The sequence below is a fragment of the Protopterus annectens genome, chromosome 9.part0 (genome assembly GCF_019279795.1).
Source record: "Protopterus annectens isolate FY-2018-M chromosome 9.part0, PAN1.0, whole genome shotgun sequence".
Lineage (NCBI taxonomy): Eukaryota > Metazoa > Chordata > Ceratodontiformes > Protopteridae > Protopterus > Protopterus annectens.
The window spans coordinates 875,896,279-875,909,628 of record NC_056743.1 but is presented as its reverse complement, the minus strand read 5'-3'; the positions used below and the strand labels follow the sequence as shown (position 1 = coordinate 875,909,628).

The 13,350-nt window shown below is 38.1% G+C and overlaps 2 protein-coding genes across 2 annotated transcripts in view; both read left to right on the top strand.

The window, feature by feature from the left end:
* The window catches only part of PIP4K2C (phosphatidylinositol-5-phosphate 4-kinase type 2 gamma), a 722,271-nt gene extending 720,185 nt beyond the window's left edge, over positions 1 to 2,086 (top strand). The window contains exon 6 of the mRNA XM_044083605.1: positions 615 to 2,086. The gene's annotated coding sequence lies outside the window, so the exon portion shown is untranslated. The remainder of the gene's footprint in view (positions 1 to 614) is intronic.
* LOC122811629 (probable E3 ubiquitin-protein ligase DTX3) overlaps positions 1 to 13,350 on the top strand; it is a 1,276,614-nt gene that overhangs the window by 832,189 nt on the left and 431,075 nt on the right. The window lies entirely within an intron of this gene.

Sequence of the window (13,350 nt, the reverse complement as noted above, 5' to 3'; positions counted from 1 at the left end):
TGTTAACCAAATGTATGGTTCCAGTCACTGTTCAAGTGCGACTCACACTTAGATAATTGATTCCTGGCAGATCCATCTGTGGATCAACTTGTTTTAGCAAGGCAGTACTTGCTCCAAGTCTGCCTCTTTTGGAATCACAGCATCTTTTGGAGTGACCATTCTTAAAGGTGCTGGGCTAAGTCACTCACATTAGCTAGGGATTTTGCTGATGGTTCCCATGCCTGTACAGGACCTGTGAAATACGTGTGTGATGCATGTTTGATTCCTCTGATCTTTGTCTAGACATTGAAACAACCTGCCTACCAAATTGTTACAGTTTGAGGGGTCTCTGGCTTGACTTTTAAATTCCTCTTCTCTTTATACGTAGCTGAACTATGTTGTCTTACTTAATCTGGAGGATTCAGCAGAAACAGCAAGATGTATGGGTAAGGAGGAGTTTGTTGTCACTAGGGGATGCCAAAGGCACCAGTCTTGATGTCCTGGTTCCAGACAGCGACACCAGAAAAATCTAACTTTCCATTACGTTCATAACTTAAATTTAAACAAACAGTGAAGAATCATCATGTCACATAAAGTTAAGAACTAAATTTTGATGTGCTTTTTTATTATTTTAGGCTGGTGCCGAAATTTCAACAGTCCATCCAGAACAATATGCAAAGCGATTTCTTGATTTTGTTACCAACATCTTCGCATAGCGGTGTGTGTTGAACTTTGTGGGAAAAGAGATTTTTGATCCAAAAATCCTAAAATGAAGAAACAAATAACTGGTTTTACTTGTCATCCCCATTGACTAAAAATTAAGAATGTTTCTTCTAGATTGGTGCCAAGAAAAATTTTTTATTTATTTTTTTTTTTTTTAGTTTAGATCAGTTTGAGATCTTAACTTTGTATAGTGCAAAAAAAACTGCGATTTCTTATGTAAGTATTTTATACCACCCACACATTACCAGTGTATTTTGTAATTATTTGGACTGGTATATTTTTCCAACATCTTCTGTTATATCAGTAGTACTTTAAAGCAGCGTAGGAGCAAAGTAGTACTTTCAAGCTGCATGGGAGCAGATTATTTCACTTAGTGCTGTTTGGATTCTAAAAATTTGGTAACAGTTATGTACTTTGCATTTTATAATGTAAGACAGGGTTACATCACATATACAAAAAAATCTGTCTCGCCACCTGCAAATTGCATCTTTTGAAAATAAGTTGCAGTGTTACATTTTATGGTCCTGCATGGTCAGAAAATAGTGTTTTGAGTTCTTGAAAGTCTTCGTAGGTGCACTAACCATATTTTTGATCATCAATTGTCTGTCATCTTAATTGCTGTGTAATACAGCCTGCTCTGTTGGCAGTCTGGAGGCTCAGACTTTCTTTCCATGAGCAGTAATAAGATGCAGCCCAGAGAGTGGGATAGGCTGTAGATATAATGCTGGCAGGCTCAGTGCCTTGCAGCAGTTGTGGATCTTACTAAACATGAGTTGTATTATTTGTTTTCTGAAAAAAATTCTTAAAGTAAATTGTTTCCCATGAGTTGTGTAGGTTTCTTTCATTGTGACTTTAAAGTTTGATTTATATATGCCTTGAAAAGAATATTTAGAAAATATGTTATTTGACATAAGGAGCTTTGCACTTTATAAATGAGGATACAGAACAAGTCTTGGTCCTTTTGTTATTTATTTTCTCTTTGTCAGTTGTCTTTCCTGTTAAATTCACACCAGTTTTCATGAAAAATATTTGAAGAGTCTGTGCTTTACATTTTATTGGTGTACATGGTTGGAGGAAGTTGTGTGTAGTCAGGTTGTATAAAGTAGCTTGTCATTGGATAACATAGTTTCAAATAAGTGTAATTTCTATTACATATAATTGAACCCCTAGCCTGTATCTTTAAATTGTTAAAATTTATCCACACTGCAGTCACATTTTTATGTAACCTACAACTTCAGAGAATTATTTTTGTTGGAAAAAAAAAAAGCTCTTGTATTGTATAGGGCTATCCATGTTTTAACTGACTGATTCTGATAGCACTTGGGGATCGTATTTATTTTTCCATGTTTACCAATAAAAGAAAACGTTTTCCAGGTGTCCGAAACCTTTCTGATGGGAAGAAACTTCAGGTATGTTCTCTGCATTAACAAGAGAGTGATTTTGAATGTTGGCACTGCTCTAACTGCAGTTTTTGAAGAGAATTCCAGGCCAGAATAGTGTATTTAATAATAGAGGCTGATTGTTCTCTAAAGTGTTTCTTCTCCCCCCATGGACTTGATCAGGACTTTAGAAGAATAAGGATGTAAACTGAAGCTTGTTTTTAATAACAGTGCTTCCCAACCCTATGTGGAAAAATGGAAAAAAGGGGTTGTGGATGGATGCACTTAAAAGAAGAGAATTTTACTTCCCACTTCTGTTTCTCACCAGCTGTTTATTATAAAGACAATTTAAAAATCATAATATTCTAATCATTTGCATAAAAAAATTCCTTCTACAAATGTGAACTTCATTTCTGTTAGTGTAAACATTTTGAGTGGCGGTGTGGAGAAAAATGCGTAAAAAAAGTGAGTTGTAATACACATTTACAAGGAAAGGTTGGATAAATACTTTTTTTTTTGTTTCCCAAGCTTCCTTTGCATGCATGTTTAAAAGACATTACAAGATCACATGTTCATATTTGGATGCTCTCCCTAAAAGCTTAAAAGGATTGAAATGTATTTTACTGTGTCTTCAGTGTGTGTGAAACATTGTTCAGACTTCAGTTCGCTCTCCTGGTTAACATTGACATAGAGGTAGCAGTACTGAGGAAGAGACTTTCAGGATATTTTTATTCCTGCGAACAGACTGATGTTTTTGTTACGATGATGCATAAATGTAACGGTTTGGCTTTCAAGGCATTGCTGTCCTTGTGTTAAATTACCCAGTAAGCAAATGCTGCAGAACTTTTAATTTTCCTTGTTCAGGAGACTAAGATGCTAAGCTCAAGATAATGAGGCAGGATTAAATAAGATGCTTTTTTATTCTTTGTAGTGAAGTTTATGTTAATGTAATGTGGCTCCTTTAATGGAGAAGCTTGACTGAAAGGGACACATTACATAGAAAATATTTTAGCCAACATCAGAACACTCCCTGTTTGTACTGCTGCTGCTTTTCACCTAGAATAATCATAAACTTTAAAGTGCAAAATGAGGGAGAGTCCACTGATTTATTTGTATGTTTTCACAGATTATTCCTGTTCTTTTTCAAGGAAGGGCAAATTGCTTACTTTTGTTGAAAGGATTCCTCTTTTTATTTGTAGGGACCAGTTTTGTTAATTATGATTGGTTCTGATATCCCTAAAGATGGTTTACAAGCCCATAGCATAGCCATTTTCAATCACGGACTAACAGATTTGTTTTTAATTGCTATTTCAGTAAGTACATTTGCACCTTCAGTGCAGGAGCATGTGTGGTGCACCCTCTCATCATTCTTTTTTATCCATGACCACCATCTTAATGACTCTCTGGTGTAGGTCATCATTGAAACTGCTGAAACAAGATTTCCTTGGGTTATTGTTTGTGGAAATTTTGAAGCGTGAGATATATTTACCCATGGACTACCTACATGCTTCTCACTGAAAGATGCAGCTCCTAAATGCTTTATCCAGTGTATTGTCCCCTCAGATGATCTATTATGATCCCAGTTATTCCCACTAGGGCTAATAAATAAATATGATGTCCTTTTCATTCTTCCTCACTGATGGGTTATGGATCCAGTCCTCGGATCTGACTTGGCCGCATCTTCCAGACTTTTGATCCCAATCTCGATCTCCTCCCTTTTCCCATAATGCACCACACTACTTCTGACTCCCCAGATCTCATTTGCTGGTGTTGTGGTCAGACGAGGGATTTCAAGTCTTGTTGTGAGATGTTCGTTTATATAAATTTATTTCATTCTGTCTACAAGATTCTTGGTCAGTGTTTAATTCTTATTCTCCCTCCCTCATTAGCTACTAGCAGCTATAATCCTTATCCCATTCCTCTGTATTTTTAGTACAAGTCTAGCTCCTTTTTGTTGGCAGGCGCTTCATGTGGTACTTAACTTTTTGCTATCAGAAAGGGATTCTTTTACTTCTACTGCCCCCTTTTCCTGTTACATATTGTTTGCTAGGTTAAACCTTTCTGTTTAAGAGCATTGCTTTGTCAGTCAAATTAGTTTATGTGCTTCTGATACGTTGTTTAGTATGGTGGCCGTCTGTATGTTTTTGGCCTTCATGTTATCGTCCTTGATAGTGCTGAGGTTGTAGTAATTAGAGTACAGACCATGCATACTCTGTTTTCAGTTTTCTTCCTCAGAAAATTCATGCACAGTTACTCTATTTTCGCAGTTAGCCTTTTGCTGTAAATTAAGCATTTTTGTTGAGCCTAAGTGAGGGAAGGTTAAGTTCGACTTGTATTGTGCGAGTGAGAGTCCACCCCTAGCATACCCTGCAGTTATACAGATTTTTGCAGACTGTCCAGAGTTTTGCCTTATATTTTTGGTGTATTCCTCATAACATTTGTGATTTTTCTGGCAAATCAGAGGACTGATGTCTGTAAATAGATATAATTTTGTGTTTCAGACTTCATAGCCTTCAGAAAAATGCATGATGAGACAAGTTCTGTTATTCTAGCAAATAAAAAAAAAAAAAAGTAAAGATTAAACTATCCTTATTTTCTTTTGTGACCTTGTCCAGATTGCTTGCTCTGGGATTTGAAATGTGTGGCTAACACAGAGAGACGGATCTTCCATGGCTGGGACTGTACCATCAGCAGGAGTTTCAGGGTTTGGGTGCTTTGGCTTCTGCATCTCTAAACCCTTCAATTTTGTAGGTGTTCTTGGGGCTCACCCTCCTGCTAAAATAGAAACCTTCTAGCAACTTCAGTTAGGATTTCAGATCCCTTCTTCATGTTCCTTGGATCCTAGATCTGGGATGCGATGGAGTCTTAGTTTCCATGGAGAGCAGGGCACTCTCAGGATCCAGCTGTTTTGAGTCCTGTGCAACAGAATGGGTTTGTCTTCAGCTCTGAAGCACTCCTCCGATCCAGCTTTCTCGTTATCTGTTGCATTCTGCAGCCAGGTCTCTCAATGTTTCAGATTTTGCCAAGTGTCAATTTCTTTTCATCGGATCCAAGGTTTTTTGGATCCGAACTATTTGAGCTTGCATTTGGCACTCAGATTGAAACCAGTAATGGACACCTCGGATCTGTGGTATATGGATCCAGCCTCAGTGAAGCTGAATCTCTGAACCAGGACTGAATATTTTCAACATACACCTTGTATCTGAACTATAGGTACATGAGGGTAAATCCGAATATTATTACCAGTTCATGCCCTCCATCATTCTGGAATAGGTGGACAGGGACAGTGTAATAATAATAATAATAGATATATATATCTAGATATATATATCTATATATATATATATATATATATATATATATATATATATATATATATATATATATATATGTGTGTGTGTGTGTATATATATATATATATATATATATATATATATATATATATATATATATATATATATATATATATATATATATATATATATATGCACACACATACATACATAGATCCTGCCTGTCTCATTTTTGGATCCAATCAGTTAAGATACTTCTCCCAGCAAATCCTGAGCTAGGATCTAACAGCTAGCTGCTGGACTTGAGAGTGCTGAAATGTTCAGGGATCCGGTTCCTTCGGATCCAGAAAGGGTGAGTAGTTGTGTGCTTAGGCTACCCTTTCTCAGAGATAGCTGAGCTGTTTCCTATTTTTTGGATCGGAGCCTTCGGATCCCGAAGCGTTTGAACTGTCAGTCTTTCCTTGGTCAGAGAACCCAGGATCCGAAGGGTAGTTGATGGACTGGAGAAACTAGGCACTTTCCCGGGATCTGGATTTCTCGGATCCAAGGCGATTGACTAAAAGCAGGCTTCCTTTAGATTTGAGACATCCCTCAGGCCCAAGGCGTTTCTTTACATTTATTGACCTTAAACCTGAATAAACATTAGGGTATTTAGCTCATATAGGTAGCAGCACACTTCCTTCTATCTGCCTTGTAGACCCAAATAACTAAGTTTATAAAGTTAAGAGGTTGACTGACTGCCTTTCCTCCCCCTTTCACAAGAAGACATGGATGGCTTGGCAGGAGAGTCTGTAACGAAAGCTATGGGGGCAGCATTTGGGAGCTGACCTCCAACTCTGGCTCTGTGGAATTACTCTTCCCTTTTAAGTACATCTAGGAAAATTCACACAGGGTTCAGGACTTCAGTCCATTTGACGCAGGCAGGCTGTTAATTGCTCAGTTCTCAGGCCCCTGTTTGCGAATGCCACACTTTAAAACCCCTTCTTAACACTTCTCAAGAATATCAGAACTTGCAAGGGGGGTTGGTATGTCTGGCTAGACTTTAAAAGCCCTTGTGATCATTAGCCTGTTGAACTTCTATGAACCAGTGAGCCTAAGGCATGGACTTCAGGGCATTCTCTCCCTGGCATGGTTCCAAGGGGATGCACTCCCCTACACTGTCTCTCATGCTAAAGAACATAGGTGGGTGGTTGGCATACAGGTTAAAGTTTTTTCTTTACACAAAGACAAGATGTTAGGTTTGTTTCTTCCCGCCTAATTCTAATCTATGAACATTAAAAAAAAAAAAAAAAAACTGCAGCAGTTGCTATGCAGCAGTGTTAAAAAAATGAGGGGGGACCCTTCAGGGTTTTCTCTTCCTGGTGGTGTTCCCTTCCTTGTCCCCATCTGAAACTGGCATTCTAACTGGATTTTTGGGCAGCGATCTGTTCACAGTACTGGAGACAATTTCCAAAATCCCTGCATGTCCTTTTTCCCCTCCCCACGTTCAGGGCTATGTTTTTTTCTATTTGGAGCTGCACAAGTCTTCACAGAGATGCTCCTGCTCTGAGTTGTTTACCAACTGCACACTTCTTCAGTCCATAAAACTTTTATAAATTTGCTTCTGTGGCAGATTCCCAGCGTCTTCCTGAAAATAATTTTTCATTAGATTTTCCCCTTTCCTCCCCCAGTGACCTTTCCCTCCTTAGGACGACATCGAAATGCCTCCTCATCTGCTGCTGTTACAACAAAGGAATGAGACCAAGTATGCCTTTGGAATTAAAACCTGTCAAATTACATTCATGTATGTTTCCAGCAAGGCTATCGGCATATGTGGCTAGAAAGTGATATGTCACTACCAATTCAGAACCTTTCCTTTTGCACTCATCCTAATGCATGACACTGGTTGCAGCTCACCTGAAACTGAAAGGATCCCAGCTGTTCCTTATTTAGTTGACTGGCTCCACACTTGCCTTAACCAAATCTGCTACAAGCCAGGAATTACGTATTTTTCTTTCTGATCCCCAGACCTCTGGGCATTGCACTAAATCTGGAGAAATCTAATCTATTCCCAGTGCAGAATTCCTGAAGCATAAGCTCCATTTGGATACCATGGACCAGATACTGTCTTTGCCCCTTCATCGCATCACTTCATTAAGAAATCAAGTAAGGGAGTTATTGTTTCTTATGTCCCCTCCAGCAGTACTGACCTTACATACTCTTAGTCCCATATCAATATATCAACTGCCATAATACTAGTCCCCATAGCAAGAGTTCTTGATCCTTCAATGGATTTTGCCGGGTCAGTGATGCATTCTTTTTACTCTGCCTGCTTCTATAAAACTTGTTCAAATTCACAAACGTCATGTTCACAGGTGGATCCAGTCGGCCTATCCCTCTTCTAGTGTAGCCATTTTCTCTTCCTCCATAACCCCAGTGACCATGGATGCTTCCCACTGGGGTGGGCCATTTCAAGGGAAAGTGAGACCAGGTCATGTGGTCTTCCCTGGAAGCCAAGTTACATTTCTATGTTCTAAGGATAGGAGCACTCCCTTTCCCTTTTCCAACATTGCGAGCTTTTCAGGGTGCTCCTCCCAGGGATTATTATAGTGCTTACTTGATAGTAGGTCAGGAACCTGGCATACCAACTAACCTGGGGGGAATCCATTCTTACCATCTGTGCAGAGAGGCCAAGAGTGTCTAAGAATTTGTGATATTGTCCAACCATTTTTGATTGCAACACATATGCTGGTCCATATATGGTCCCTCAACCAAACAGTCTGGTTTTCAGCCATTGGGGGCAACTTTGCTGTGACTTCTCTACTTCTCAGCTAAACAACAAGTGTGGCAGTTACTCTCTTGCATCTAAAATATCCTCCATGGATTCTGGACACCATTTGGGGTTCCTGTCTCTCCCATCTGGGATCCAGTATCCAAACCTTTTTGCTGTCTAGTTATCCCACGGTTTTCCACTTCAGTGATAGTATGACAATCCACCCTTGCTTTCCCTGTTCGTGACGTCATGTTGGCCTTCCACAAGACTCCTCTCAGAAGGCATAAAGGAGTAAATGTGGAAGATTTTTTCCTCTTTCACAGTACCTTGCTGTCCTTTTCCTTACTTGTACTCCTTTTAGGAAGGGGTAAATTTTTCCCCTCTACAATACAACTACAATTAGCTGCTATGCCTAATTATCATTCTAGTTATGTATCACTTCCTTTGACTATTTCCAGTTTTTTCAGCCTTTATGAAAGGAATCTTTCTTCTCAGACCCTCCCCCCATAAAGACCCCTTTCCACCGTGGGATCTCAGAGTTATTCTGTAGGGGCTGACCCAGAAACAAATTAAGCTAGTCTTGTCTTCCAAGTCGCCTTATATAATTTGTCTTAAGATGGGCATCTCCCATACTGATCCTTCCTTTACGCCTAGAGTAACCACAGGGTCCGACATTATTCAATCCACACAACTGTCAGTCTTGTTTTCATATTTTTTTAGCTAGAACAAATATCTGTTTACCTCTTGGATGTGCACAGACATCTACCTTTTTTCTTATCTTTGCTGAGTGAAATAGTACAGAAAGTCTAACCAGCAATTTGTATACTTCTCCTACCCTTTTAGGTTAGGGATTTCCAAAATTATCCTGACCAGATAGATTACTGACTGTCTAGCTGAATTGTACTATAAATATTCTAGAATTGCCTCACTGTTCTAGACCCATTCTGGTGGACCTGTGGATACCTCATCTGACCTTCCTCCAGAACTTTTTTTTGATGATTTCTGTGCTGCACTCATTTGATCAAACACTTGTACCTTTGTGAGGCTTTTTACAAATGGACATAGTCTCCAGGAGTAGAGCTTCCTTGGTTTGATAGTGCTCCGGCATATCCTTCCTTGAGGGCCTCCCAAGAATTATGTAGCTGGGGACCCTACCCATCAGTGAAGAAGAATGAAAAGGACGACAGCATATTTAGGAGTTATGTACTTAACATAACTTTGTATATGTATTGTCCTTCTCCATTCTTCCTCACTTTCCCTCCCTACCTTCCCCCATCTTATATTTTCTAGAAGGATATTGTGCATTACAGGAACTTTGAGTTCCAAGATTTCAGTTATTACTTCTTATCTGTCCTGTCTCTATAAATTGATAGACATAGCAAACTCGATCTGAGGAGTTTGACATAGTGTGGTACATTATGGGAAGAGGGAGGAGCTCGAGATTGGGATCTGAAGTCTGGAAGATCGGATCCATAACCCATCAGTGAGGAAGAATGCAGGACAACACATATACCAAGTTATGTAAGTGCATAACTCCTAATTATCAACCATGGGATGCGCAAGGCCAGTGTAACACCAAATGGGATAGGTTAATTCAAGAACCCAAAGGGAAATTGGCTAGACTTAAAATGGCTCACAAGGCCAGTTAATGTAGTACTTGCCTGTTAACCAATAAAATTGAATATCTATCAAAGCCCCTTTGTCAAACAGTTCCCAGGACATCAGAATCTGCACAAACCAAGGCAATATCTGTTTTACTGAAGATGTTACATAAGGGATTCATAGAGAGGGTGCTTTTTGTTTTTATTTTTGATTTTCTTTAAGTATTAATTTCATTAAATAGTAAGACCAGAATTAGAACACACGTCACCCTATGAACACAGTATAATTTGTGATTAATAATCACAAGTAATTTAGTAAAATTATGCTGCACACCTTCCCATTTAAAAAAACTGTAATTTACAATTTTCACAGCACTGAAAGGTTTAGGACCTTTATCTCCATCAGCAGATAAGTAGAAGTCAGTGGTAGAACACGTTTCAAACACAACAACTTTTCAGCTTTTTTAAAAAAGCTTCCTTTAGACATGAAACAAAATGGTACTGTAACTGTTTTCAGGGTCAGTCTCGATGGGCTTGCAAAAAAATCCACCTCTGGGGCAGCCTGTCCAGCCTGTTTTAAAAGAAGGTGAGCACATTTGAAGCATAGCAAAACAGAGATTTGTGCATTTTTAACTAGGTTTCAATGTGGTGTTCACAACTATTTGCTTAGTACCCATCTGTTAACCTTATCCCAGTGTATTATAATGTATAACTTAGGTTCATATATTAGTACTAAGCTAACTGCCTTTTTGGGCCATTTGAAACCTAGCCAGTTCCCCATGTGAGAATCAAACCCTGCACCTTGTGTCTTTAAGGTAAGCACCTTAACCATTATGTCATCCTCCCACCCTAACTCTTAAACACCCCAAGAGGTTTTTTTTTTTTGTTGTTTTATAATTTTCTCAAATTTATTTTTTATTAATTTTGTTTAACCAAGTAAGCCCACTGGACACAAATATCCCTTTGCAGGGGTGTCCTGGGAGCACTTTCTGATTAACTGACTTGTAAAAGTTCCACAGTAGGCAAATGGTAGTAAAAGTAATCAAGCTTTGTACCCTGGAGCATGGGACACAGATCCTTAACAGTTGAGTGCCTTAATCATCCAGCCTGACTTGAATGACTTTGCAAGAAATAGACACAAAGATACTGCCAAAATACACAACACATCAGTTTCTGGTTGTTAATGTGTACTGCAGATCTTTTGTTGCTTAAACTCACCTGTTTTGTGAGAGTTACCTAAACAATGTGTAAGGCCATAGACTAGGTGTATAATAATTTAGTATATGGATTTTTTTTTAAGATTCGTTCCAAATTGCTGCTTATCCTATTTCAACATTTTAGTTAAAATGTATGAATGCTATGTAGAGAAATGGAAGTAACTGTAAAGAATTTTTATATTGAGATATAAATGTATAAGTATGCCACTAGTTGAAGAACAAGTAGCACACCAAAAACAATCAAATGTACAAAACTGGACGAAGAAGTAAAGCCAGGACACACTCCACATGAACTCCTGTTGAACCAAAGTGGAAAATTTATTGGTGCTTCCTAGTACCGCGGCCAGTATGCCTTCAGCGGGAATAAAATTCAACACCAAAGTAACCACTTTAAATAATGCTGCAAGATTACTTAATTGTGTACTAATAACCTAATTAACCAATTCAATTAGTTCTATTAGAACAATTTAAAGTGACAGTGCCCCAACTTGATCTAGGATACATACAGAATTTAAATGGGAACACAAGTACAATAATAAGATCCTACAAAAACTATATGTACATATATAATAAATACATTTGCTAATCCAAACCCTGAGGGTGAATTATAGAAAGAACAAAATTACAATAATAAAGTCCTACAAACTGTTTTTATAAAACCATAAATATATATTAAATACATTTAATACCCACTAATATTAAGTTCCTGATTCAAGCCCCTAGGATGAAGTATATTAAAATTAATAATAAATTTAGCTTCCAATTAAGTTTGTTCAAAAAATCCTCCCCTTGTGTATAAAAAGGTTTTGCCAGGACATAAAAAAATAAACTAGCTCCTGAGTGAGCCCCCATGGGCCATGTGGAAGTGGTAAGCTACGGGACTCTCTCTAATCTATGATTTCTGATGTCCCCTAGATGTTCCAATATTGTATTTTTAACCATTCTCCTAGTCTGTCCCACACACCATCTGGTTGACGTACATCCACAACCGAGGATATATGCCACCCCACATGACCTACAAGTAAAATGATCTCTCACTGTGTATGTGACATTATTTGTCATATTTCCGTTGAGGTTTTTTAGCCTACTACACACCTTACATCTACCACATGCAGAGCTTCCCCCTTCAGCCACTTCTCATCAAAGGTCTCCTTTAATTCAACAACTCCTTTAAATTAAGTAATCTACTGTAGGTGAAAATCACTCTGGGAACAAGTGCCCAATATTGTCATCCCCCCAAACAATAGGCCAAAACCTATCCACTAGTTTTTTAAACATCATTGTTAGGGGGGGGGATTTGTAAACAAAAAATAACCTATTCCCCTCCTCATCCTTTTTGGGTTTTCCTACAAATGTTGTTCTACTACCTACATCCCTCACACCACCTGTGCCCAAGATCTTGTCCTCAGCTTTGTCCAGACAAGTCATTGTGTACCTCCAATTGAATAATTTTTGTCTGACCTTCAGAAATTCCCCTGAAATTGATGATTTGTTATAAGTATTGTTGAAAATACGCTTATATTCTCCATATGCAAGTGATCTTAAATGGTGTGGTGGATGCCTGCTTTCAGCCGACAAGAAGTTTGCAGCTGTTTTCTTGATAAAAGGCCTATAATGAATCCTTTCATCTGACACAAAAATTCAGCATCCAAGAATTGGATACTAACATGCTGGTTTCAAAAGTAAAGTCAAGGCCCCATGGATTTTTGTTTATCTGTTCCATGAACATCCTGAACTCCATTGGATCGCCCTCACAAATAAAAAAACAAGTCATCAATAAATCTTTTATATGTGATGACATGGTGGATAAAGAAACTAGTATTATACATATGCCTGTTTTCAAAAAAATTCATGAACAAAATAGCATACACTGGGGCATATGATGCCCCCATCGCTGTTCCTTCCTTTTGCAAGAAATATTGTCCACCAAAACTAAAACAGTTGTGTGTGAGGGAGAATTCCAAAAGTTGCACCAAATAACTTGTCTGTGGGCCTTCACCTAGCATAGAAGTTACCGCCTCCAAACCCCAGATGTTCCTAATGCTTGTGTATAACGCTCTCACATCCACACAAGCCCAGTAAAAATGCGTCCAGTTTTGTATATTTTATTAAGTATGCCATTAGGTTGGATTTACAGATTAAATTAGTTAATGCTTTAACATTGTTAATTTCATCTGTACTATATCATATATTGAGAGAGAGAAAGGAGAAGTTAAAATAATTTTCAAAGGGATGTGTGGTGATGAAAAATTGCTGCTAATACAAATTTATTTAGTTGCCAAAGTCAGAGATACCACAAAATTTGTAGTTAACTTTTTTACTAATATAATTTCTTTAGTAGGCGAATTGGTAATATAATAATTAGATTTATACATAGTTTACACTTGAAACATTCATTACTTCTAT